This window comes from Saccopteryx leptura, chromosome 11 (assembly GCF_036850995.1).
Source record: "Saccopteryx leptura isolate mSacLep1 chromosome 11, mSacLep1_pri_phased_curated, whole genome shotgun sequence".
NCBI lineage: Eukaryota > Metazoa > Chordata > Mammalia > Chiroptera > Emballonuridae > Saccopteryx > Saccopteryx leptura.
Window position 1 is genome coordinate 75,410,174 of NC_089513.1, and position 27,210 is coordinate 75,437,383.

Below are 27,210 nucleotides of genomic sequence, written 5' to 3' on the forward strand. Positions count from 1 at the left end.
CTTTGCTCCAATGGAGCCTTGGCTGCAGGAGGGGAAGAGAGAGACAGAGAGAAAGGAGAGGGGGAAGGGTAGAGAAGCAGATGGGTGCTTCTCCTGTGTGCCCTAGCTGGAAATCAAACCCAGGACTTCCACACGCTGGGCTGATGCTCCACCACTGAGCCAACTGGCCAGGACCTCTAATCAAAATTTTAGTAAATTCACAGTATGGTAAGAGGATAATACATTGCAGTGGGTGTGCCTTTTCCTGGGAATGCAAGTTGAATGACATTGGTGGGGGGTTCCCCCTGTAAATTACAGTGGTACCTTGAGATACAAATTTAATTCATTCTGAAACCGAGCTCGTTAGTCAGTCAACTCGTATATCAAACTGCCAATACTGGACCCGTGTGCCAACACGTCAACTGGTGGCAGCTTCCCGAATCACAACTAGTATCTCGGAATTTCGCTCAGATCTAGAACAAAAGTATGGACCGAGTTGCAGATCGTATCTTAAAAAATTTGTACGTTGGTCTGTTCGTATCTCAAGGTACCACTGTATATGATTGTTTAACCACTATGCTGTAGACCTGAAAGTAATATAAAATAATATTGAATGTCACTGTCACTGAAAAATAAAATTTGGGAAAAGAAAAACACTTTTAAAAAAGGTTGAATTACAGATTAATCACCATGATTCATCATGAGAAAAAAAAAAAAAACTAAAATAGAAAACCCATATGGCGACCTCAACAGACACAGGAAAATCAACTGATAAAAATCTAGCAACCATCCCTGATTAAAAACACTCAGCAAAGTAAGCAGTGAAGGGAGCTGCCTTTACTTGGTAAAGATCCCATTCAACAAGGCTACTGGCTTGCATGGAGGAAGTAAACATTAAGGGCAATAAACTGTATGTATAAATGTAAGTAAGCCATACCCAAGACAGAAATAGAATGTATGTTTTAAACAGGCAGAACATAATCTAATTACTCAAACAGAGGCGGGAAAGGATTGTTTTTTTGTTTGTTTTTTAAGGAAAAGAGGTCATTAGGGGCTATAAAGTGAGTTCGCAGAAATATTTTCATACAAGAGTCGCTGCACTAAGAGTTTATAGATAAACTTGGCGATCCAAAGAGGAGAAGTCTCAGTTTACGTTTGCAAAAGCCGAGACCAGGAGTACGTCGTCCGCAGCCGTCACACAATCACAAGGAAAGGAGAAAGGGCGTTCGAAATAAAGGGAACACGAACTTAAAAAGAAAACCAGGATCGAGGTTTTAATATCACAATGCACTTCACAATTAAAAAAAAAACGTTGTCAGAACTGAGGAGGGGCATTCTATAACGCGGAGACGATGAACACTCCGTCACTCAAGAAGTCACAGCCCTTGGTTGGAAATGTTAACACACCTCTCTCGGAAAGTGATCGACGACACAGATTTCTCGAGACTTGAAACGAGCTAGCTGGGATGAGAAGAGTGTGGGATCTGAGGTCATTGCCGTTGCTCTCGCCTCTCCACTGGGCTCTTTCCGGTTTCCGTCTCCGTTTACCAGCCCTGCGCCTGTGGACGAGCCCCTGACGTTTGAACGTCAGTCCGTATCCCCTTCCCCGCAGTAGGGTCCGCAGCGCCTAGCTGACCAGCTGCCTGACTTGCGTTGCCTCTCTGACTCTCAATTTCCAATGTCCGCAATAGATATTTTAAAATGTTTGCTTAATCATTTTTTCATAACTTTACTTAGAAAATGGACTTTAATTGGAGTGACTTTGATCCATATAAGAGGACATAGATTTCAGGCAAACATCACTACGTCATTTGAATAGTCAATTATGTTGTATACGCATCACCCAAAGTCAAATGACTTTCCATCACCTTATCTTTGTCCTTCTTTACGCCCTCCCCCCACACCCTCTCCCCCCCTGCCCCCATACCCCCCTCTCCTGGTAACCACTGCACTCTTATCTGTGTCCAGGAGTCTCAGCTTTGTATCCCACCTGTGTGTGAAATCATACAGTTCTTAGCCTTTTCTGATTTATTTATTTCCCTCAGTATAATGTCCTCACGGTCCATCCATGTTGTCGTAAATGATCCTATGTCATCATTTCTCATGGCTGAGGAGGATTCCATTGTATATATGTATCACATCTTCTTTATCCAATCCTCTGTCTGGGGACACTTTGGTTGTTTCCGTGTCTTGGCCAGGGTGAACAACGCTGCGATGAACATGGGGCTGCATGTGTCTTTGTGTACCAAGTAGGTATTTTTTTAAAAGCCCACTTTACCAAACCCACCGCGTTGGTAAGCCCGAAGTATAGGTGGAGTGTTTGGTGAAACGTGATTGCCTATGACTGTTACTACTTTTGGTGTGCTTCTTCTCCGCGTCACAGCAATTTGCTCACTCTCTGGCTGTGTCAGGGTAAGGATGCTGTCGTGTGTGTATACTGAAGCCAACGTTTTCCCATGACGTCTCACCCCCTGAGGAGCTGGGCATCCAGGCCCCGCCTGTGCAGGCCCGGCAGGCTGCGGTGGCTCAGAGAGCCCGTGGAACTGGACGAGGGTCATCCGGCTGGAAAATCACAGAGACGCCGCTGGACTCATACGGTCCCGACACCAGGGTGAAGATACTCGGCCAGGGACGGTCAACGTAACGAGCACTCTAACCAAAGAGGTGAGCAGACGCTGAAGGCAGGAGAGGAAATGGCCCTTTAGTCCTTGAAGAGCCGTAAAGGACCTAAGGAAGTCATTGGAGAGGCGGTCCCTCTGGTAGGGCTCAGCACCAGAGCAGCTGCGGTGCCGCTGATGCCACCAGGTGTCTGGGTCCTGAGTCCTCGCCTGGGGCCGCCAAGGGGGGCACGTGCGCCCTGTTGGTGTCAGCCACCCCAGGTGACGCTCTCCTTCAGAACCAGCGTGGGGGGAGGGGTACTTCCTCTCCCGCACACGGGGCTTACTCAGCACAAAACGACACCAGATGCTGAACGGAAGGAATGCCCTTTCCCAGCAGGGGTGAAGCCGGCTGACCTGGCTTTGTTCCCCCTGGTTTGTCCAGAGCACCCAGGGAGCTTCCTGGCAGGAGAGCAATCCGTGGGCTGTGGACAGTCTCGGGTGGGTGTCAGGAAGATGCTCAGCGCACCTGCCAGGTGCCTTGGCCCCGTGCCAGTGAAAGGCAAGCCTTGGTTAAAGCAGCGAGGGAGCCACGGAAGGCCCTCCCCTCCCCCATCCCACCTTCTGGGACCCTCTGGCTGGAGAAGCCCACTTCCCCTTCTCCTCAGGGCCGCTGTCCCCTGCTTCCTCCTGGCTCTGGCTGCAAGGCCGTTTCCAATCACCCACACCGCAGAGCAAACGGAAAGCTGCTGCTCTGGGGGCGCCGGTCTCCAAGCTCCATCCCTGACCCTGGACACAGAGACTGGGTGTGGGAGGAGCAAGAGGGGGAGGGGGTATAGGGGAGGGGGAGGGAGATGGGGCAGGAGAGGAGGGACTGGAGGAGGGGAGGAGAGGAGGGGAGAGGGGAGGAAAGACTGGAGGAGGGGAGGAGGGGATGGGGAGGGGAGGAGAGGATGGGGAGAGGAGGAGAGAATGGGGAGAGGAGGAGAGAATGGGGGAGGGGGAGGAGGGGATGCGGGAGGGATGGAGGAAGGGAGGAGAGGAAGGGAGGAGGGACTAGACGAGGGGAGGAGAGGATGGGGGAGGGGAGGAGGGGTTGGAGGAGAGGGGGAGGGGATGGGGAGGGGAGAGGGGGATGGGGAGGGGAGGAGAGGATGGGGAGGGGAGGAGAGGATGGGGAGGGGAGGAGAGGATGGGGAGGGGAGGCAGTGGCACTCTGGGGGGCATAGTCAAGGGTCCCTCCATCCCACAGCGTTTCCCCCAGCAGAGCCCAGGCTGCAGGGCACAGAGGCAGGCTGTTCCCTCTGCACCTGCCCGCTGTCGGCGCCATGTCGCCCCATCTACCAGCTGAGGGTTTTGAGGAAGGAAATTTCGCGGCTACCTGGCTGGTGAGGGAACAAAATAAAATCCCATTAGGGGTGGGCAGGCGCCTTACTGGCCACAAAGAGGAAGTTTCCTCTTTCCCACCAAAGCATGCCACTCGGCCGTGTTTAGGCCAGGAGTAATTAAACCAGAGAGAGGAGAAACTCCTACAGAAGTCGTGAGATTTTTATGGTTAAATAGCACGTTCCAGTCCTAGCCCAGTTACTGCGATCTGAGCCTTTTCCCTTGAGCCGTGAAAGAGAGTTGTTCCCCTCACGGATTTCTCCAGAAGGAAAGTGCCGGAGGGCTGGGAGGGGCTGAGGCCGCTCATGTGGAGGCACACACGCGTGTGTCATGGCTGGAACGGCCAGGCCGCACAGGGTTCACCCGAGTGAACTCACTGGACGTTGAGGACCGCAGGCAGCACGCTGGTTTGCACTTGCTTGTCACCGACAGGCCACCGGTGGTTGCCGCCAGGAGCCCTGTCTTCAGGACGCCAAGGCTCGGGGGACGAGTGCTGCGGCCATGAGCGCCGTCTTCCCGGGTGTGAGTGGGGGGGAGACGCCACCTGTACGTACCAGGCCCTTGGCTGACGTGCCCAAGGTGGGGGAGGTGGAGGAAACGGGGCCAGCGTGAGACCTCCTCCTGTGAGGTCCGGAGGAATAAAGCGCCATTTGGGGGAAGGCCATGCACGTGTGGGTGTTGGGAAGTCTCTGTGCCGTCCCTTCCATTTTATCATAAACCTAACATGGCTCCTGATCAAAGTCATCCTTTAAAAAACTCTTTTAGCTGGGCTGTCTCAGTGTCTGTCCGCTTTCACCAAAAAAAAACCAAACAAACCCTCAAAGAGGAGAGCAAGCATCTCTCTCCAGGAGCGGTCACGGGGCCAGGTCCACGTGTGCATTGCTGGCGGTGTGTTTAGTAAGGAGGGGGTGTGGCTGAACGGCCGGAGCTGGTGCGGGACCCCGAGATGCCACAGACCTACAAGGCTTTGGTCACAGCTGTCCCCTGGGGTCATCAATCCTCACTGGAACCGTGGTTTTATAACGACCGTTTAGTGGAATGAAACATGAGCACCCCCAGACTGTGTTACTGCACGGACCCCAGCCCCACGCCTGGGGGCTGCGGGGAGGCGCTTCAAGGGGGCTGCCCCGGGCGTGTGTTTAAAAATAACTAGCGTCACCCCTCGTGGGCATGCCGGGTGGATCCCGGTCGGGCGCATGCGGGAGTCTGTCTGACTGTCTCTCCCTGTTTCCAGCTTCAGAAAAAAAAAAAAAAAAGAAAGAAAAATAAATAAATAAATAACTAGCGTGGCTGCAAACCTCAGACCAGCCACCTTCAGGTTGGCTGGGACCTGGGGGCACAGTCTGAATGGCAAAGAGATTTCCTGTCCAAGAGCGATCTTCCTCTGTCTTCGCTCCAACTGCAAGGTTAGCTCCCTGGGCGGCATTTAACTGATCTGTCCTCACAGAAGGGTGATCGATCGCACCCCAGTGAAGGAGGGGTTGCAGGAAGAGGAAAAGATAAATGGGCCTCAGTGTGCCCAAAGGAGACATTTAAACACTTGTGTTTCGCTCATGGGACAGGGCTGTCCCCACCCTCCACACGCCGCCGTCTCGGGCTCCAGGAGGGGACAATTACCGACAGCGTCTGCGCGCCCAGGGCAGGGAGCACCACGCGGCGGCAGCCAGACGCCCCCCACTGGAACCAGAATAGACAGCTGGTCGTGGGGGGCGAGGGGCTCCCCGGGAAAGACGGCATAGAATGGATACCCCCCCCACACACACACACACACACACCAGGACTTGCAAGAGGAGCGATACCTTCGGGAATTCCGGGGGAAGGAGCAGTCCCAGCAGAGACCCAGAGGGGACCAGCGGCCGGGCGCGCAGGACTCACGCCCTCCACAGCGCCCTCCGCCTCCTCCGGCAGGAGCTGGGGACTCGGGCCGGTGGCACCGTGGCCGGCACGCTCTCGGCATTCTCGCCTCCTGCTCTGTTCCCCGTGGCCTGGGGGCCAGGTCCGTTCTAAGAAGACCCGGTGCAGGCAGCGAGCGGTCTCGGAGCCCGGACGCGGAGATGGCACGAGGGGACCTGCGCTTCTGGGAGTTCGCTCCGGCAGCAGCGGTGAGGGGGCCGGATGGCAGGAGGACCGCTCGGAACTGAACGTCACAGTGAGGACACGTGGTGGCCTGGCCCCGGGGCCGGGCGGAGATGTGCGGGGGACTCGAGGAGGCCAGTGCCTGCCCCCCCTACAAACTGGTGTTTTCTACCCATCTGTTCAACCTCTGTGTCGAGAAGGGGCCGGCTGGGTGCTGATCGCCACTCAGCAAACGTGAGCCCTGCAGTACCCGGAACCCACCTGCCTCGTGGGACAGCCTCGTGGCCCCTGCCTTTACTGTGACCCCAGGAAGGGCCGAGCCCTGGCTCCCACCAGTACGGTCTCCCCTGAGAGGATTACTGGTCTCAACAAGATTTCCAGTGGTCTCTCCGTGAGCGCCCTTGGACGTGAGCATCCTGGGCTCCCGGCTGGCTTGCCTACCCCTGGGTCTGCCTGTTCCAACTAGTGATAGCGGAGTGTTGGGGTAGGAGAGCGGAGTCCCTGTGACTTGACTGGAAAGCAGGGGGTGAGGCAGAGGCGGAAAGAGGTCAGCAGTGGACAAAGAGAAAGAAGCATTGCAAAGGCAAGAGCCACCTCAAGCAGATGGGTCTTGGGCGCTGTGTATTATGCAGGGTTGATTGATAGCCCCTGAGACTCAGTAGCACAGCACGTACTAGTCTCAGGCGTGCCCCAGCCAGCCTCATTCCTGGTCGGGAGCCCCTCCTCCACGCGGTGACTCAGGGCCCCAGGCTCCTTCCTCCGGTGGCTCTGCCACTGCGTGGTCTGCGCATGGCCCTGGCGTCAGCGCGCCCTCTGAGGGAGAAGACCACGCCCCTCAGTTCAGAAACGGTGCCCATCACTTCCTCCCGCGTCCTGTGGGCAATAACTCGTCCCTGAGCCCACCTGGTCACCAAGGGGACTGGGAAATGTAGTCCCTGCCTGGGGACTGCTGTCCAGCAACTCTGCACCGTGGAGGGGGACCTCAGAGTGGTCACCGCCCGGCCAACTCTGCCGCAGACGCCAACGGGAGACTAAGTCCAAGCTCATGAGTCACTGACACATTTCACTTTTTTTTCATTTGACAAGTGAATGGATAAAGAAAATGTTTTGTGTGTGTGTGTGTGTGTGTGTGTGTGTGTGTGTGTGTGTGTGTGTGTGACATGGAATATTATTTAGCCTTGAAAAAGGAAGGGACTTCTGACACATACCAAAATAGGAGTGCACCTTGAAAACATTATGCCAGACGTAATATGCCAGTGACAAAGGGACAAATGCCGTGTGATTCCACTTACATGAGGCACCTAGAGTAGTCAAATCTTAGAGACAGGAAGTAGGAAGGTGGCCGCCAGGAGCTGGGGGGAGGGGGGGAGAGAGAAGGGGAGCTGTTCTTTAACTAGGGACAGAGTTTGGGGGAAGAACGAAGTTCTGGAAAGGGATGGTGGGGAAGGCTGCCCAGCAGCGTGGATGTTCCTAACGCCACCGACTGGTGCATTTCAACACGGTTAAAGTGATACATTTCATGTTATGTATATTTTACCACAATTTTTAAAATGTTTAAAATTTGTCACGAAGATTCTTTGCCCTGTGTAAAAAAAAAACAAAAAACAACAAAAACTATTATTTACTGGGTATAGACCTTTTAAAGGTAAGGTCACATATAAATAGAAAACACCTAACTTTTAATTTTTTTTAAAAAATGTATGTATTATCTACTTGAACTGAATGAACAGCCACAGAGTAACTTGTCTCCAAGCTGACCTGCTCCAGTGCAGACTGCACCCCCCAGGTTTTCAGGTCGTTAGTGAAAAGCAACTGAGCGTCTTTAAAGTTTTGTTTTTGTCTCATTCCCTTCAGGCCTGGAAATACACCCCACATTCTTGGCAACTTGATGCAGCATTAAAAAAAAAAATTAGACAAAGAATATCAGGGGGAGAAAAGCATGACAGCAAGACATCTCTACAAAATACGATGCTTCTTTATCGCATACATATGACATTTATTATACAGACACGTACCACTAAAAAAAAAAAAATGAAGTAATCTCTAAGTCATGTGTTCTCAAGAAATGGATACTGGTCTTCTTTTTCCAAAACATGTATAAACATGTATTCCCTTGTCAATCTGCTTGTCTAAACGGGCAGATGCGTCCCCACGCTTTGAGACTCGTCAGCTTTGTCCACTTTGGGTTAAAGCGCCCAGCCTGTGCTCCCCCCCCCTCTGGTCCAGGCTCATGTGACACCTTCTAACCTGAGTAGGCTTTTAATTGTCTGCAATCATTCCACACTCTTCAAAGAACCAAGGAGAAGCAATCCCTTGCCAGAGGAACACGCCGCATAAACAACCCTTCGGCGATCTTAACCTTCCTCACAAATACCTCTGTCACAAAGGGCACAGAGAGAGTGACAGGATGTCCCAGTGAAACTTGCAGCCACGGCAAGAACCGCGTTTGCAGAGCCGCCCCGGGAGCCCTGGCCAGCACTGCGTCCGCGGTCTCCTCTTTCCTTCTCGCCCTCCACTCTGCTGACCCCTTTGTTTTCATTGTCTCATGATGCCCGTCTTTCGGTCGCCTCGGCGGCGTCCTTTAAGGCACCAGGGAAAAGAGAACGTGAACCCCACGGTCATCTTGTAAGAACAAAGTGCCCGGGACAGAGTAAGCAGCTAAGAGCAGTTTGCTTGTTTTGTTTTTACACTGAGCCAAGATCGGAGGCTGCAGAAGCAGCCGTTAGTGGCAACATTGGTGCAGCCCAGACGGCCGGCTTCCAGGGAGCAGAGCGACCCGTGTTCATCGCCCTCTGAGGAAGGAAAACAAATCAGAAAGCTGACGTTGCTCTCTGTTTACACACGTTTCACAAATGTAAAGGCGCAGGGTAATTTGACTACAAAGCTTCTTGCATTTCTTCTGAGCTGCGGTCACCCCTTTTCCTTTCATCGCTTTTTATCGATGGGTAGTAGCGTCCGCCCTCCAAGGTGACTTGGGCCCTTGGACTCGTAGAACCGTGTTTTATAACCTCCCCCCTATCGTGCGCAGGGCTCTGCCCATGGCCAGGCCAGGGACACACATGCAGTAAACTGAAGTTGGCTGACAAAATGGGGGACCACTTCTCCTAAAACTAATGTCCCCCACAAACCCCGCCGCCCCTCACGAGCTGGCAAGACACATGGGGGACTGAATGATGTCCTTTCTGTCAGCACATTTCGATATAATACCAAAAGTACAGACCCTGGCTGGTTGGCTCAGCGGTAGAACATCAGCCCGGCGTGCGGAAGTCCCGGGTTCAATTCCTGGTCAGGACACACAGGTGAAGCGCCCACCTGCTTCTCCACCCTTCCCCCTCTCCTTTCTCTCTGTCTCTCTCTTCCCCTCCTGCAGCCAAGGCTCCATTGGAGCAAAGTTGGCCCGGGCGCTGAGGACAGCTCCATGACCTCTGCCTCAGGCACTAGAATAGCTCTGGTTGCAACGGAGCAATGCCCCAGATGAGCAGAGCATCACCCCCTGGTGGGCATGCCGGGTGGATCTCTATCAGGCGCATGCAAGAGTCTGCCTGACTGCCTCTCCACTTCTAACTTCGGAGAAATACAAAAAAAGAAAAAAAAAAAGTACACATACATGGAACAGCAAATACAAGAAGGAAGTAATGGAGATATGGGAGAAATATATATATAAGTATATAGACTTAGTATGAGTTTTAACTGGTTGTTATCTTGCCAATAGCCAAGACCTAAGTCAAGGCATGCTGCATTTGGTTGTTGTTGCGTTAGGAACATGTAAGGAAGCATAGAATTGCAGGCCTGGAGGTGTGGCCGAGAGGCAGGGAGGAAGGGAGCAGCCCAGGACGTCTAGGAGACACTGGACACGGGAGTTCCTCTTAAAAACAAAAAAATTCCTGCAGTGTTCTTATTATATAACTGTTCATTAGCAGCATATAGCCTCTGTTGGGTTTGGGATGAATAAATATTTATACGATGGGAACTGCATCCGACTGTTATTTGTACGAGATAATAAAAAGCTGACTAGCAGCATCTTTTTGCCGAGGACGCTGATAGCTTCCCATCCAGGAAGACAGCACTTCACAGGCTAAGTTTAACCAACGAGGCGCCAGGTTTTTTGGTTTTTTGTTTTTTTAACAATTAAATGATTAATAGTAATAATAACAAGCTTTAAAACAATTTGCTCCAAAGTTGAAAATGCAAGGATCAAGAATTTTTAGTCTTTTCGTATCTAAGAAAGCTGGGACTATTTTATCTTGGGCCTCATGTCACACAAGTATGCGAAAGCCCCCACCAGCACGCAAGGACGGACCTTGTGGGAAGAAATGGAAAGTCTGTTGGTGTCCTGGGGTCTTTTTCTTTCCTTTCAGTTTTTAATGTTTGTTTTTTTTTTCCTGGCTATTAAAATAACACACGATTATTTGTAAACTGCATACAAGCATAACGGAGCAGGAATAAGATTACTCATTAACCTCTTGGACTATTGTATTATAACATTTTTTTCTGAATTCCTTACGTAATTACAGTTGCGTAGTTATAGTATGTAAGTTTAGAATCTTGACGATTTCCTATTTATTGTCTTTGTGAATAAATTTTCAGCCTGTTTCCGATTGTTGTCTTGGAATACATTCATAGAAGAATGGAAGGGTGTGACCACATAAAGAATTTAAAGATACACAACCAAATTGCTTTCTAGAAATTTTGTACCAATTTACCCATCCACATTGATGATGGTGCCCATTCTTTTTCATTCTAATTAGCATGGGATCTTTTAAAAATTATTGCTTTCTAATCTGAAAGATTTTTGTTTTAATTTGCATTTTTTTGAGTGCCAGTGAAATTGTTAATATTTGTAGCTAGTGACATTTTTCTCGTGTGAATAAAAAGTTCATGTCCTTTGCCTATTTACCTCTCAAGGTCTTACTGCTTTTGTTATCATTTTGTATGAATTCTTACTGTGTTAAGATTATAAACCTGTCACATTTCTTACAAATACCACACTTTCTTGATTTTAACTTGCCTTTGATGGGAAGACACATCATTACTTTAATAGCAGCTTTTAGGGGAAAAAAAATATGAGTCATATGATGTTGATTATAAGACATCTTGATTTCAGAGATGTTAAAATATTAAGATGTGGTGAATGTTAAAATGTAGCATTGACTCTGAATCGATACAATATGACTGCATTGTGGATTCTTAGAAATTGGTCATATCATCTGATGAGTCTCCTAGTGGATGGAGGGATCCGACCCAATATTTAAACATGTAGCCAGTTTGATGAAATACATAGATTTTAATATAGGTCATTAAAATATTGAATCTGTGGCAGTTACTTGAACTTGGGTCATAAACTACTCCAAGCCATTTAGTTGGTAAGTGCCCCTTGATGGTATAGACCAGTGGCCCCCAACCCCCAGGCCACGGACCGGTACCGGTCCATGGGCCATTTGGTACCAGTCCGCAGAGAAAGAATAAATAACTTACATTATTTCCATTTTATTTATATTTAAGTCTGAACCATGTTTTATTTTTTAAAAAATGACCAGATTCCCTCCGTTACATCCGTCTAAGACTCACTCTTGACGCTTGTCTCGTAAGTTCAACAATTGTATTTTAAAATACCACAGTTTTTACTCCGGTAGCATAATTTTATTTTGTGCATTTAATCCGTCCAACCCTAAAGGCTAGTCCGTGAAAATATTTTCTGACATTAAACCAGTCCGTGGCCCAAAAAAGGTTGGGGACCACTGGTATAGACATTGATGTCGAGATCTCTGCAGTGGAATGCTAAAGCTATGTGTCGAGTGATGTGTATCAGGAAAGTTACATGTGTCTAGCATGACACCTGAATATCTCTATGTGTAGGTGTATCTCTTGCCTCTCTAGCTTGAGCGTGTGTGCTTATGTGAGCGTGTGTGCCTGTAATGGCGCATTAATGTTGAGTGCTTCACATTGACACATGAAAGTGGAGCCACTGTCCCAGGATCTTTTCATCTTCCTTATCCAACAAGGACCATAGGAAGTCCTAAAAAGTGTGGTGGTTTTTGAAATACGAGGGTCTCTTGATGAGGATGTCAACCTTGTTCTCATGGCATGATCGAAGTTGGGCTTCTCTTATTGGATCAAAGGATGAATGTGTTCCTATCATTATCCTCCTTTGAGAAGAACCAAGAGTCAGGGGACCTAGCTTCCCCTTCCTTTCAAGGCTTTCCTTTCTTCATTTGTTAAAAAATAAATAAAGATGTTGGTGCCTGATTGCCTTCTTTTGTTTTTTTTTTCTTTTTCAAGTGAGAGGAGGAGAAATAGGCTCCCACATGTGCCCCAAACCAGAATCCACCTGGCAACCCCCACCTGGGGCCAATGCTCTGCCCATCTGGGGCCATGCTCTCAACTGAGCTACTTTTAGTGCCTGAGGTAGACCCTCCACAGAGCCATCCTCAGTGCCCGGGGCTGATGTGCAGCCAGGGCCATTTGCAGCCCCCTCCCCCTCACAACAACAGTAATGACAGGTATCCTTTACTGAATGTGCATTAATGCAGAAAAATTTTGTGAAGAAACAGTCGTCCAGGCAGAACCAGTAGGTTGGCTCCAACTTCCTTACTCATTCTTAAGACTGACAACGAACCTCTCTGTACCTCTGTTTCTTCATTTATAAAATGGGACGGGCCCTGGCCGGTTGGCTCAGCGGTAGAGCATCGGCCTGTCGTGTGGGGGACCCGGGTTTGATTCCCGGCCAGGGCACATAGGTGAAGCGCCCATTTGCTTCTCCACCCCCACCCCCTCCTTCCTCTCTGTCTCTCTCTTCCCCTCCCGCAGCCAAGGCTCCATTGGAGCAAAGATGGCCCGGGCGCTGGGGATGGCTCCTTGGCCTCTGCCCCAGGTGCTAGAGTGGCTTTGGTCGCCGCAGAGCGACACCCCGGAGGGGCAGAGCATCGCCCCCTGGTGGGCAGAGCGTCGCCCCTGGTGGGCGTGCCGGGTGGATCCCGGTCGGGCACATGCAGGAGTCTGTCTGACTGTCTCTCCCCGTTTCCAGCTTCAGAAAAAAAGAAAAGAAAAGAAAAGAAAAGAAAAGAAAAGAAAAGAAAAGAAAAGAAAAGAAAAGAAAATGGGACGTATATTAGTACCTACCTCCGAGTGTTGCGTGAAGAATAAGTGAGAGCAGAGCTGGCACGTGGTCACGCATCGTAATTATTCGTGGTGTTACTCTAACTCCCCTTGGGGCGGAGGCCACTTTTTCTTCTCCCCTCCGGAACTTGAGGTCAGTCTGATGCAGAAGGGCATTTATCAGCCAGTAGTCCCTGGCTTCTCTTGGTAGGATCCTTGATGTCAGAACTTTAAAAGGAAATGATCTATATTGTAAAGAAGTGCGAGACAGCCTGTCGCTGGGGGGACACAGCAGTGCCCGCTGTGGCCCTGCTGCAGGGCGGGTCATGGGGCACTTCGGGACTTACCACATTCCCAGAAGCACAGGTGCCAAGCCTGGCTCCAGAGGGCCGGGCTCCCACCCATGGCCGGAGCTGTCAGCCTGGGAGTTATAAATGAGGATGGACTCTCCTCTCCCACTGGACGCATTTCAAAATAGGCAGTGGCAGCTAGCATTAAGATGTCTTTGCCAAAAAGAAATCAAGAGAAACAATGGACATTGGAATTTTCTCTTGAAGTCTATTTCCCTCAGGGAATTTTTTTTTCTCTCGTTACCTGTAAATGTCTCAATTCACAGAAAAGATTAACAGATAAAAAGAATATTACAGTCTTCCTCGGCATCCCAATGGCTATTTACAGAAGAGCTGGGTGAGATCAGATAAGAGAATTAACTTGTTTTATTCAATTTACTTAAAATATTTTCTTCCTGGATGATGGACTCATAAAGCTTACAGCCAAGGACACCTTTGAAATCAATCAGACACTGCCCTGGCCAGTTGACTTAGTGGTAGAGCGTTGGCCCGGTGTGTGGATATCCTGGGTTCAATTCCTGGTCAGGGCACACAGGAGAAGCACCATCTGCTTCCCCCCCCCCTCTTTTTCTCTTTCTCTCTCTCTCTCTTCCCCTCCTGCAGCCATGGCTCCATTGATTTGAGCACATCAGCCCCGGGCACTGAGGATGGTTCTGTGGAGGGTCTACCTCAGGCACTAAAAATAGCTCAGTTGAGAGCATGGCCCCAGATGGGCAGAGCATTGGCCCCAGGTGGGGGTTGCCAGGTGGATTCTAGTTGGGGCGCATGTGGGCTCCTATTTCCCCTCCTCTCACTTGGAAAAGAAGAAAAAAAAACAAAAGAAGGCAATCAGGCACCAACATCTTTATTTATTTTTTAACAAATGAAGAAAGGAAAGCCTTGAAAGGAAGGGGAAGCTAGGTCTCCTGACTCTTGGTCTGGTGACTTCTTCATTATGATCGGGGCATGGCATCCATTGGCTAGTCTTTCCTGAGAGTCCTGCCACCCCCCCCCCCCCAGAAACCCTTCGGTGACCTTCAGGCCGGCCAAAGCCTTCACAGCAGGACACTAGTCACGCCATAACCCTTGTCAACTCCGGTTCCTTTTTACACATAAAGTATCTGAGGTGAAAAGAATGAAACAATGGTTTTTAAATGAGCACCAATGTCTGTTTCAAGGGGAGAAGGCCAGAGATTCTAGCTGCTCGGGGCTGGGGTGCCAGACATACACCTGTTCTTGTTCGCTGGAGCCTCAGACCCCTTCCGACAGGACGTCTGTTTGGGTGGAACACAGAGAGAAGCAGCGGTTCTGAGGGGGACGTCTGTTTGGGTGGAACACAGAGAGAAGCAGCGGTTCTGAGGGGCTAATGCCCGAGGAGATGGTCTTTGAAGACACTGTGAGACCCTAAGCGGCAAACCCGGAGACATGTTGCCGTCACAATTCAATGAGTACACAGGCCCGGCACCGGGGAGGGACCGGGTGACGAGGCTATGGCCTAAACGGAGGCCACATGTAAGGCTTGGGGTGTATCTGGTAACCACAGTCCCTAGCCAGGGTTCCAGGAGTCAGGCCGGGCCTACTGGGGACCAGGGACCGGGGACCCGAGCTTCGCAGCATGAGTAACAGGTGGACAAGTCAGGAAGGGCGTCCCCCTAAGAGGAACCAGTAAATCCTGAGTACTGTTCACCAGAGATGGTGCCTCTTGGCTCTTTTCTGAAGTGTGAGTAAGACGAGGTGGACACGATAAGAGGGAGCAAGTCCTGGAAGAGGAAGCAGATAAATCTTGAGGTTTCATTCCAGATGTGATAAGCTGCTGAAGGTCGGCGGCCATGCGTGCTCGCCCTGGTCGCCCTGACCGCAGCGCAGAGCCGGGCTGAGCGCCGGGCGTGGGGCGTGGGGCGTGGGTGGGGGTCGCCTCCGGGAACCGAGGCGCCTGGGGAGCGGGACCCTCATTTCCAGTCCTCAGAACTCCGCGCTCCGTCCCGAATGGAGCCTGGGAGTCTTTGGATTTTCCCGAGATCCCCTGAACCTACGGCGGGGGCACCCATCCGGTCTCCGTGACCCAGGGTGACATGTGGGCAGCAGCTGCTCGGCGGCCCGACACACAGCAAGCAGTTGGAAGAAGAGGAAGGCCCTGTTTTCTCAACGTTGGGCTCTGCTGGGAAATGCTGAAGAATCTCGATACAGAGATTAAAAAGTAAGCTGCAGGATAAATCAAGTTGTCTCTTCATGAAAACATGGGTGGGGTGTGGTGGGGGTGGGGGTGGGGGTGGGGGGCCAGGGAGCGGATTAAAGTCCCCCTGACAGAGCAGACGCTCTTCCTTTGATGTGGCTTTGGAAAGTTAAGGATTGTTTTGTAGTATCTGGAGGAAGTCAGCCGTCCCTCCCGGTGCCCAGGGCAGAGTGGCTACCACGCCCCCAGATGCCTGAATGCAGCGTTCTGCTCTGGGGCAGGAGGCTTTGGGCTAATAGGCCTGTGGTTGTGAGGTTGTGAGGGCCCTGGGGCGAATCCCTTCCATTAGGTTGGAGTTCTTTTTTTTTTTCTTTTTTTTTTTTTTACTATAAAAAGAATACATATTAATAGTAATTTTATTTTTCAAACAGAACAAAAGGATAGCACAGTCAATTAATTGTTGAATTTAGGTCAATGGGATGGGTCACTATATATCATTCTTCCTACCCCGTGTGTGTTTGAAACTTTCTGTCACAAGATGTATTTTAAGGAAGAGCCTCCATCTGTCTCCATGGGCTGTGTCCCCCGAGGCTGTGGGACATGGTCTGAGTTCTCTTACATTCTTCCAAACAGTTTTGATCATTCACAAAGGCACATGTATACATGGGTGCGTTTTTTTTTTTTTTTTAATAGTAACTTCCAATCATGTTATTCTGAACCTTGAGTTTCTTGACAATGGACTGAGTCAGACTTCGAGCCTCCAGACCCTGAGAAATGAAACTGTGTTTCTTGTAAGCCACTCTGTTTGGGGTCCTTTGTCACAGAAGCCGGAGGAATCTCATGCTGTCTCCTCCCTCCTTCCTTAGTGCTGATGTGCATGGTCACAGACTAGAGTTTGATCATTCGGAAACTTATCACCTCTGGAGATGGATACTTCTCCTTGCTTTATGAATTAAACAGAGACAGTTATAAAGAAAAAAAAAGTAGATGGAGGAGCTCTGTCCACAGAAGAACACGCAGCCCTACCGTATCCTGTCAATGGCTGCATCGTCTTCCGTTAGAAGTATGTAGATGGCATGTTGCACGCGGATATATTAAGTTTTTATATACCGCGGCATGATACCATGTCCACGCATGCGCTTTCCGCGTCTCCCTCTGCAGCTCGGGTCTGTCCCTGGTCTGAGAGCTGGAGAGCTCGCTGCCTCCTGGAGCTGATCACCTGGAGGAGGAGCTAGACCCAGGAATTCAAACATGTAAATGAGTCTGCCCCTCCCAGCATCTCCTGCTCTCTGGGCTCCCTCCAGATAGAGGTGCCTGAGTCCGCCCCGCTGCCCGAGCCCCACTCCCCGACCTACTTCTTGCACGCGCCCCCTTGCTAAAGCTTCCACATCTGATTTAGCATCTGTTGCTCTATCGTTCTGCAGAATCCGTTCTCTTCTGCAGCCCAACCCCTGGCCCCCTACATCCACTAAGTTGACCTTAGTTTCTGGCCTGGATGACTCTACCGACCTCCCTGCCCTCTCCCCTCCTCACTGGCGCCAGAGTAATCAATCTTTCTAAAACTCTGACCCCACGCTCGGCTTCCGGGGCCACAAGCACATCAGAGGCTGCCTGTCGCCCTAGACTCGGTCCAGCTCTCAACACAGCAATCAGGGCCTGTGGGCGGTTACCTGCCGCTGCTGCAGAGCTGACGTCTAAAAACCCGGGGATTTTGCAGGCTGCCTGTTAGGTCGTTGGCACCTGAAATCAGCCACGATGGGAGGATTCATCACAGGGAAGTCAGCTGACACCCCAGAGCTGGTTCACCTGCTCACCTCGCCCACCCAGCCTCAACTCTCAACTCTCCCCAGCTCTGGAGCCAGCCAGCCAGACCTCGGAGAGACTGGGGTCTAGAGCACCTCAGTAGAGCAAGTCGTAATCTCTCGGCTGGTGGAGGGCCTTGCCTGCATTTTCTATAAAATACAGCAAAGTGCAATAAAGCAAAACCCAGGAAAACAAGGTGTGCAGGACTGAACTACTTCTGCATCTGGTACACCACTCCCTCTGGACGGAGTCTGTCTCCGGCTTTTTTTTTAATTATTATTATTATTATTTTTTTTTTTTTTTTTTGTATTTTTCTGAAGCTGGAAACGGGGAGAGACAGTCAGACAGACTCCCGCATGCGCCCGACCGGATCCACCCGGCACGCCCACCAGGGGCAACGCTCTGCCCACCAGGGGGCGATACTCTGCCCCTCCGGGGCGTCGCTCTGCCGCTACCAGAGCCACTCTAGAGCCTGGGGCAGAGGCCAAGGAGCCATCCCCAGCACCCGGGCCATCTTTGCTCCAATGGAGCCTCGGCTGCGAGAGGGGAAGAGAGAGAGAGGAAGGAGGAGGGGGGGGGTGGAGAAGCAGATGGGCGCTTCTCTTATGTGCCCTGGCCGGGAATCGAACCTGGGTCCCCCACATGCCAGGCCGACGCTCTACCGCTCTACCACTGAGCCAACCGGCCAGGGCCTTATTTTATTTTTTAAATACAGTATCCATTCACTATTATTTTATATTAGTTTCAAGGGTCCAGCATAGTGGTTAGACAATCATATACTTGACGAGGTGTTCCCTGTGATGGTTCAAGCCCACCTGCCATCATACATCGTTATTATAATATTACTGACCATGTTCCCCTTTTCCAAAGAAACCCGAAACACTGAAAAACTACGTGCACCCCACTGCGTTCACTGCAGCATTATTTACAACAGCCGGGATTTGGAAGCAGCCCGAGAGTCCATCAATGGATGAGTGGATAAAAAAGCGGTGGTACGTGTCTACGATGGAACACTACACAGCCCTAAAAAGGAATGAAATCGTACCGTCTGAGACGCCACGGACGGTCCCGGAGAGCATTCCTCTAAGTGAAACAACCAGTCAGAGAAAGACAAGGATTTCGCTCATAGGTGGAGCCCAGAGAACAAAGGAAATGAACGGACAGAACTGGAACAGTCTCCTACTTGTTCTTTTTTTTTTTTTTTTTTTGTATTTTTCTGAAGCTGGAAAAGGGGAGAGACAGTCAGACAGACTCCCGCATGCGCCCGACCGGGATCCACCCGGCACGCCCACCAGGGGCGACGCTCTGCCCACCAGGGGGGATGCTCTGCTCCTCCGGGGCGTCGCTCTGCCGCAACCAGGGCCACTCTAGCACCTGGGTCAGAGGCCAAGGAGCCATCCCCAGCACCCGGGCCATCTTTGCTCCAATGGAGTCTTGGCTGCCGGAGGGGAAGAGAGAGACAGAGAGGAAGGAGGGGGGGGTAGAGAAGCAAATGGGCGCTTCTCCTGTGTGCCCTGGCCGGGAATCGAACCCGGGTCCCCTGCACGCCAGGTCAACGCTCTACCGCTGAGCCAACTGGCCAGGGCCTCCTACTCGTTCTTTAGGCCTCACCGCGGCGCTCACCTCCTGCAGGAGGCCCTTCCTCAGCTTCTGCCATCAGGTCGACTGACGGCCCCTTCTACGTGTCCCCACAGCCCGCTGTCCTGCAGAAGTCTCTGTCTACATCCTGACCGCATATCAAATAAGGGTTTGCTATTTGCCACACAATGTAAAAAAAAAAAAAAAAAAGTGGTTAGAATGTGTGACCTCCTTTGAGCCTCACAGCGATCGTTCACCATGGTCACTATCTCAAAAGAAGGAACTTGGGCTGTGAGCAGTTCTGTAAGATCCCCACGGCTAGAGACTGCCTTGTGCACCCAATTCGTGTCACAGGGCCTGGTGCTTAGCAGGTGTTCATCACCAGCAGGTGTTGAAGGCACGGATCCTAAACCACCGAAATAACGGCTTGCCAGGTTCTGCATTACAACACGCACGGCTTCTGGGCTCGGTGTCATAGTAATATTCATAAATCCTCTAGCAGCTTAGAAATAATGCTGACTGAGAAGTTTACCCACGACTCTCATAAACAGCTAGGGCAAGATCCCTTTTTTGGGAAGCAGCGGTCAGGAATGCTCCCTAAATTGTCAGTAAGTAGTCCCACCCCCAACCTCACGTGGCACCTGGGTTTCCATCCGCCCATCATGCCCCAGGGGCTGGGACTTCCCTCCTCAAAGCATTGACTTCCCGAGGTTCTCTGCAAGATGCTCCATCGTTTCTCCAGTGTTCTGTTTTTAAGTTGCAATTTCTCCATGACTACTGCTGAGATTCAATTGACCTTTTACCACAGTTTCAAAACAGCAGCCAAGAAACGGTTTCTCATACTCATTTGTGCCTACCGCCGGTGAGATTTGTCCATGGCATTGCATATAACAGTAGCTTCTTTTTTTTTTTTTTTTTCATTGTTTTGTAATATTATACTGCTGATAGACATTTGGATTCGTTTAAGTGTTTGGTTACTGTGAATAAAGCTACTATGAACGTTCTTGTAGAGTGTGTCCATAAAGTCATGGTGCACTTTTGACAGGTCACAGAAAAGCAACAAAAGGCGATAGAAATGTGAAATCTGCACCAAATAAAAGGAAAACTCTCCCAGTTTCATACCTATTCAGTGCAGTTCGATGTGGGCTCATGCACAGATTTTTTAGGGCTCCTTAGGTAACTATCCCGTATAGCCTCTACAGACTCATCATTGACTGATGGCCTACCAGAACGGGGTTTCTCCACCAAACTGCCGGTTTTCTTCAACTGCTTATCCCACCAAGTAATGTTATTCCTATGTGGTGGCACTTCGTCATAAACACGCCAATATTCATGTTGCACTTTGGTCAAGGATTCTAATTGAGCGAGCCACAGAACACACTGAACTTTCTTCTGTACTGTCCACATCTCGACTGGCATGGCCGTGGGTTGCTCCGCTGTATACACGGTGTTATGTCATCATCTGCACATGCGCACATGCTGCCACATCATCCTACAGAAACTGGGAGGATTTTCCTTTTATTTGGTGCAGATTTCACATTTCTATCATCTTTTGCTACTTTCCTGTAACCAGTCAAAAGTGCACCATGACTTTATGGACACACTGTATATCTCTGAAGCAGACATATTTCTCTTTGGTATATACCTAGAAGTACAATTCTTAGCATATAGAGGAGGCTTTGCTTAGAATCTTTAGCTTATTTTAAAAAGCAGTGGTAGGGGAGAGAAACATGGCCTTTCATTGACACGTATTGTGTTACTTGACATTCTTTTTTTTTTTTTTCTTTCTATTTTTCTGAAGTGAGAAGCAGGGAGGCAGAGAGACAGAATCCTGCATGCCCCTGACCAGGATCCACCCAGCATGCCCACCAGGGGGCAATACTCTGCCCATCTGGGGTGCTGCTCCATTGCAACCAGAGCCATTCTAGTGTCTGAGGCAGAGGCCATGGAGCCATCCTCAGTGCCTGGGCCAACTTTGCTCCAATGGAACCTTGACTGTGGGAGAGGAAGAGAGAGATAGAGAGAAAGGTGAGGGGAGAGGGGGGAGAACCAGATGGGTGCTTCTCCTGTGTGCCCTGGCTGGGAATCAAACCCAGGACTTCCGCACGCCAGGCTGATGCTCACCAGTGAGCCAACCGACCAGGGCCATACTTGACATTCTTGAAAGTATTTGTAGATGTATTCAGCCAACTTGAATAGATGTGGTTCTCAGTCAAGTCTCAAGGAGCAAGTAAGTAAAGTCAGAAGGCTCTCAAACTATATCACTGCCATTTTGTATGTGGGCCAATCAGAATTATTGATGTCATTTATTTGAGCCTCTCAGGAAACACCAAAGTTCCAAACATTCTGGCCATTAAAATGTCTAGGGCTCTAATTAGACTCAACTGGAAGACCCTTGGCACAACACGAAGCTATCCAAGGACCCTCAGAAATCACCGCGATCGGCTTCCCGCAGGAAGTAAACAGTGTTCTCATCCAGCTTTCTCTGTGCTGGTGGCCCCTGGGATTTGGAACTTCCACTTGGAAGCCATCAGAGCGAATACAAATATTTATATTTATTATGTCAGCCACAGCACCCACCTTCAGATAAAATGCCCCTTCTCTCTCTGTTCGGGTTTTTTCCTAGGTTTGAGTTGAGTTAGAGCCTTTGTGTTGGGAATAAACCTGGTGCCAAGTACACATTAATAACTGAATTATGCTTATCCTCTGGGGAAGCTGCAGTCTGATCAACTTCCTCCACATTGTAGATCTGTTTCTTCTCTCCCTTGAATGCTCCCCTGCCCCCACCCCCACCCTGACTCTCCCCAAAACCACCACAGGCAAAGGATTTGCGTTCACCTCTCTGTCTCGGTGGCCTTTTTGAATGTCACTTTCTTTTCTGTAAAACCCCTTTGACAAGGCAGCTCTCCGACTGTCTTCACACATCCCAGCGATGTGAGATCAATGGTACAAAGGTTATCTTGGGGTTTTGTCTAGATTTTAAAAAAAGGCATCCTGGGAAGCGTTCCAGGCTTTTTGATTAACTGGGCAGTTCTGGAAAACAAGCCTGCTTCGGCCATCCCTCCCCTGGGTTACGGTATCCATCGCTGGCCCCGTCAGCTAGGAGGTGCGGCGGGCGGACTTTCTGCCAACACCGGATGTGGTAGCTTGGATTCTCATAAAAGTGTTCATGCTGAGATCATTTTACTTTTATATAGAAATAAACTTTTACTTTATTTAGATTTCTTTTAACATAAATGAAGGAGTCCCTGTTAGACCTTGGCTTTAAAAAAAAAAAAAAATTCTACTAAGCCCCTGTAATAGAGGGTGGCCTGCCAACATTTTTCTTCCGGTGGTCTTAACTTCCGTTGGTCTAAGTGAACTTTGTTTCGGAAGGAACTTGGCCCAGAGTAGACTCTTTTAGACACTACCTAGGCCACTGTTCTTGAAGATTGCCAAGTTTCTGTGCACCTTGGAATCTACCTGCACAATTCAGAAAACTACGAGGACTGTCATGTTTACCCAAATTGCTCAGTAGTGTGTGGCTCCGTGAGAGACGCCAGCACACTGACCACAGCCAGCGTGCTGGTCACCAAGCCAGGTCAGCTCTACTTGCACGAGACCGGGCCCAGGCTGCTTCTTGCCAAGCGGTCTTTCGCGCGCCTCACGGTGGAAGGAAAGGAGAGAACCAACATGCGCCAGGTGCCACAGGCCAGACACTCTGCAAACATTTCACAGAGCTAACCGAAAACCTGTGATTGCAGGAGGGGCATGAAATAACCCTTCACAACAAGAGTGGGGAATTCCTTAACCTACGGGGGTTACAGATTTTACAGACTCCTGTCCAATCAGAGGGAGAGTTCTTTACAGATGACTGGAAGGGGTTGAGCAGCTGAGTTGCAAAGACTTTCCTGTCTTGAATGGGTATTGGTCCAACTCACGAGTGTCTTTTCTCAATTGCTGCTTCTTATACTTTTTAGCCTTGCCCCTTCTCTATCTTATGAAATATTTAAAGCAGCTTATTAATAATGTACTTATCTGCTTCTACACTGCCCTTTAGCCGCTACCCTGGGGGACGTGGGATGGGGGATGGAATTTCTCCTGGGTCACTGCTCAGTTCTCATGTTGGCTTTTGTCCTGCTTGGACTGTCTGCTTTTCTTACTCTTCCAGAAACTCCTTGGCAACACTCTTGTTTGGCTCCGGACTTTATGCCTCCCTAATTCTTGCCGATTCCTCCCACATATGATTTTAACTCCCGGTCAGTCCTGGACTTGTCCCACCTCCAACTGGCACCAGCTTTTTCGGTTCCCCTCTCCTGTATGACCCCACTCTAGAGCGGATACCTAGGACGTGGTACACATGACTGTCCACGTCTGCTGAGCCTCTGTACAGCTAAACAGAATGGATCGCATCAACCACAAGTTATGACCAGGATGATCTCCCACACGGCTGTCATCCATCTTTCCTGCCTTCCGTGTGCATGGCACACCTGCACCTGAGTGTGGCGTCCCTTCCTCCACCCCCCACCCCCCTGGGAATCTGGGCTGGCCCCGGACAGCTTCAACCAATAAAGTATAGTGGGAATGGCACTGTGTTCGCTTTACGGTTGGCCTTTCTGAGGACTGGGAATTTTCACCGCCTGCCGCGTGGTGCCCTGAGCGGGCATGTCCAAAGTCTGAGCTCCACAGCCCAGTTGAGCCCTCACATGGCTCCCATCTCAGCGCCCTATGGCTGACACTGCATGAGGGACCCAACTGACGTCGGCCCCGATGTGCTTATTCCACTCAGCAAATTAGAAATAAATTGTTGTCTGAAGCCTGGTCCGACACATGCTTCTGGAATGGTTGAAATGGAAAATGCCCTTTTCCTGGTCTCACACATGACAAATGCTCGGATGGGCTGAATAGCTTCATCAAGCACCCGGCCACTTAGCGTTGCTGTGATTGGTTATACAGCGCTTGATCCCTGGGACAAATGATGAACCAGGTTCAGGGTAAAACAGGAGTCCAAACCAAGTATTCTCCTTTAGAAAATTTTATCTCTGGATTTCCCATTCTGCATTCGACTTAGTTGGCCATTCTCCAGGTGTTGTATCGAAAATTTTAGTAATGGATGTGAATTGTCACTGTGAAGCCTAAGTCTTCTATATGTGCGTATGTCCGTATATTTAAATCTTAGAGTGTGTTTGTAAACTTACTGTGGAAATAGCCACAACTCACCAAAGCTACTGGCACATCTCAGAGTCAGGCTTACACACCGAATGGTGGGGAATCCCAGTGGAGATCACCCAGTTTTTACATCTGAATGATTTATTGGGCAACGAGGGTACACCATCTGATGATATATGTTCTCGTTCTTTTTCCACAACAGGAGACCAGCGGAAACCGTCCACGGCCCACTGAAAACACAACACGATCACCCTGCCCTTTAGCTTCCGGGAGCAATTCATCTGCTGCCAGAACTCGGGGGCCATTCCGGCACCTACAAAGTAGAAATATAAAACCTCCCCAATTCACAGCTTGGCTTCTAGACAGCGCCTCCGTCCCCTGTTCAAACCCTCTGACTCTACATCTTGATTTCAATAAATGGACCTTTGATTTGCCCTTTGTGTCCAAAAAAAAAAGAAGAAAAAAAAGAACAGGGTCAGGAGGATGTTATGTAAGAAGAAGAACAGCCCACACTCTGGTGTACGTTTCCGACATGCTGGCACTTGTCCACGTGCGTGTAGTATATATAGTTCATTTCCTGGTCCCGTGGGGTAGGTGCTTGTCGTCTTCTCCCCAGTTCTCCGCAGATGCCACCAGGGTCCATCCAGCTGCTTAATCCTGAATCTAAATGACATCCCCGGGGCCTCCCTTTTTTCACACTCTGAATCAACTCCTTCATTGAGTCCTGGTGTAGCTACCTCTAAAACCACGGAATCGTACACCTTGCATGAGCACAGTTCAGTACAATTTTATTCTGTGTGTATTATATCTTATTAAGGCTGTTATTTAAAAAATAATAATAAAAAAACATGTCTAGACTCTTCCCACCTCTTGTCCTCACCGGGGCTTTGTAGGTGCAAACGTGTCAGCCCCTTTAAAGAGACACCAGCAATCCCAACGTGACAGAAGGAAAAATCCTCCACTGCGCCCTCACAAAAGGCCAAATGTGTCCCCTCACCCCCCAAAAAAAAGGACACTCAGAGCAATGAACAAGCTCCAGGTCACAAAAACATTTGCCTAAGACAACCCCCCAACATGTTCTCCAATAACCATTCCTCCCATGAGGCTATGCGGCAGACCCTGCGCTGGGCATTGACTATCTAAAAACAGATGTCATCGAGTCACGGGGCGGGTTCTGCAGCTTCTCTCAACTTTTATATATGTGGTTTTCTATAAAAGAACTAGCCTGATTTGTCAATAACATGTAATTACTTTGTAATGTCAAGAAATGAACATATTTCTTCTTCTCTACCCTGGTAAGATGCACTGTAAGATCACGCCTTCCCGGTGATGGTCTCCCCCAGGGTGAACCCTCCCCCTGCCCTCCCTCTCCCAGGGTGCACCCTCCCCCTGCCCTCCCTCCCCCAGGGTGCGCCCTCCCCCTGCCCTCCCTCCCCCAGGGTGCGCCCTCCCCCTGCCCCCCCTCCCCCAGGGTGCGCCCTCCCCCTGCCCCCCTCCCCCAGGGTGCGCCCTCCCCCTGCCCCCCCTCCCCCAGGGTGCGCCCTCCCCCTGCCCCCCCTCCCCCAGGGTGCGCCCTCCCCCTGCCCCCCTCCCCCAGGGTGCGCCTCCCCCTGCCCCCCCTCCCCCAGGGTGCGCCCTCCCCCTGCCCCCCCCCCCCCGGGTGCGCCCTCCCCCTGCCCTCCCTCCCCCAGGGTGCGCCCTCCCCCTGCCCCCCCTCCCCCAGGGTGCGCCCTCCCCCTGCCCTTCTCTGAGGTCTGCCCACTCACCCTTCTTTGACGACCCCTCATCGTCCGGAACCAGGTATCTCAGAAGCACACGGCCGGGCTGCACTGAAGTGGTTTCCTGCCCCTCCCCCAGGGCGGTCCTCCCCTGAGCTCGCTGCCCCAGTCTTCGTGGACACCCCGGTGCTCCCGGAGTGCCTGCCCCTGCTGGCCTCTCCCCCCTCCCGACTCTCACCTGCCCCAGCCAGGCTCACTGGGCGCAGCTCCGTTATCTCCTCTTCTCCCCTGCCCTCCCCTCCCCTCCTCTCCCCTCCCCTCCCCTCCCCTCCCCTCCCCTGTATGACCTTCTCCTTCTCCCCTCTCCTCCCCTCCCCTCCCCTGTATGACCTTGACCTTCTCCTTCTCCCCTCTCCTCCCTTCCCCTCCTCCCCCCTCCCCTCCCCTCCTCCCCCCTCCCCTCCTCCCCCCTCCCCTCCTCCCCCCTCCCCTCCTCCCCTCCCCTCCCCTCCCCTGTATGACCTTGACCTTCTCCTTCTCCCCTCTCCTCCCCTCTTCTCCCCTCCCCTTCCCTCCTCCCCCCTCCCCTCCCCTCCCCTCCCTTCCCCTCCTCCCCCCTCCCCTCCCCTCCTCCCCCCTCCCCTCCCCTCCCCTCCCCTGTATGACCTTGACCTTCTCCTTCTCCCCTCTCCTCCCCTCTTCTCCCCTCCCCTTACCTCCTCCCCCCTCCCCTCCCCTCCCCTCCCCTCCCCTCCTCCCCCCTCCCCTCCCCTTCCCTCCTCCCCCCTCCCCTCCCCTCCCCTCCCTTCCCCTCCCCTCCCCTCCCCTCCCCTCCTCCCCCCTCCCCTCCCCTCCCCTCCTCCCCCCTCCCCTCCCCTCCTCCCCTCTCCCCTCCCCTCCCCTCCTCCCCCCTCCCCTCCCCTCCTCCCCTCTCCCCTCCCCTCCCCTCCCCTCCTCCCCCCTCCCCTCCTCCCCCCTCCCCTCCCCTCCTCTCCCCTCCGGGGTTCCTCAGCCTCCCTTCCCTTGTCTTCATCTTCCTGCAGCTGCAGGTGGGGAGCCCCCAGGCTCTGCCCGTGGGCCACTCTTCCCCTTTGATGTCTCATCTGCCCCCATGGCTTCAACTGTCCCCTTGTGGGTGGGGTGGAGGGTCCCACGGGTGCCCATCCTCACCCACAAACACAGTCCTAACTCCATCCCCCCGTTTGTGCCTTGCCGCACACAGAGCCCACAAAGGATGTAAGGACCCGTCGACGAGACGGTACGTGGACAGGGAGTCGTAGTCACTAGAGGCTGATGCGTCTGTGTTAAGGAGACAACAGCGGGGCCAG